Source organism: Pinus tabuliformis, chromosome 3_2, assembly GCF_031772625.1.
Source record: "Pinus tabuliformis cultivar Carrire ecotype Pingquan chromosome 3_2, CPIR1, whole genome shotgun sequence".
In the NCBI taxonomy this organism is placed as follows: Eukaryota; Viridiplantae; Streptophyta; class Pinopsida; order Pinales; family Pinaceae; genus Pinus; species Pinus tabuliformis.
This window is the reverse complement of record NC_142302.1, coordinates 1113808713-1113810188: the sequence shown is the minus strand read 5'-3', so window position 1 is coordinate 1113810188 and position 1476 is coordinate 1113808713.

Genomic DNA, 1476 nt, shown 5'->3' with positions numbered 1-1476 from the left:
AAGTCTTGTGTAGGACTTATGATTATTTACAAGACTCTCAAAAACTTAAATTGTTTCCTTGAACATTGAAAGGAGCTACTTTAAAATGTTCATGGGATTGGTCACTCGTCTATTAGAACATGGAATGACATGAAGAGACCATTTTTGGATAGGTATTTGGATTATTGCATGCATATCAATCACAAAGATGAAATGTTTAAAATGATGTAAAGAGAGGATGAAAATTTGGAGGATTTAATTGAAAGATTCAACTATAACTTAAAAAGAGCAAAAATGGATAACTTAGATCAAGATAATTTAAAGCTATTTTATTAAAAGCAATTAGAGATGATTGGATAAACATCCTTAACATGATGGGGAAGGGAGATATCTCTCAACTCCCATTAAATGACATTGGAGAATTATGTGTTCATCTCTCAAGAGGAAAATCCAAAACTGGGAAAGGTCCAAGAGATCCTTTTCTTGCTAGAGTGAATAAATCTGCAACTAGATCAGTGAGTAGGGCAGAAATTGGAAACATGCTTGATGAATTTAAAACAGATATTCTAGGGAGCCTTAGTGAACAAATAGACACCCTTAAGTTACAAAACAAGCAGAAAGCCGAGACTGATGCTTTAGCTATTTTCTTTCCTGAATGCAGAAAGAAGAATGCTTTAAAAGAACACCCTTTAGATGCAAAAATCATAGAGACTTATGTGATTTTTTCAGAAAACCATGAGACCAAGAGTTGTCCTTCAATTCCTAGTCTTAAGGTTGTTTTTCAAGAGGAAACAATTTCAAATCCTATGGAATCTCTTTGCTTTGTCTCTAGAAGACCTTGGCAGGGGCCACAAAACTAGGGTTTTAACAACCAAATGTATATTCAACCCCAACCAAATTGGAATTCTTGGCAACAACCTTGGTCTGAATCTCAATCTCAATCTCAACCTTGGGCTCAAGGAATGCTAAATCCCTATGGAAGACTCTCTCAATACTATCAATATCCTCCATCATATCCAAACTATCCTCCCCAACAAATTCCTCAAAAAAATAAACAACCCTAACTTCAAAACCAAAATCCTCAACCTTCATTGTCATTCCCATAGAGACAAAATCAGGTACCTGCCCAACCATTACCAAACCCCAACAATAAAAATCCTCAGAATACCTATTTGGTGGAAGGACAACAATTTCCAACTTATATGATCACTCCTCTAGATCTCAATGATGTCCAACTAAGATCTGGTAGGATATTAGTGTTGTCATTATGCTACAGGTGTTGTCCTTGATGGAACTCTCTCAGATGACAGTTCACAGTGCAAAAGGTTAACAACAAAGGATTACAGATCAGACTCCAAAGAATGAAGAAAGAGAGGTATACGTTGGTTCATTTTGTCCAAGAAGTGTATACATGCGGGTTAACAGAACAAAAGAAGCGTATAACGTATACACACACTTTCATAGGAGGAAAAGTGTGTACATGTTGGAAAACCAAGT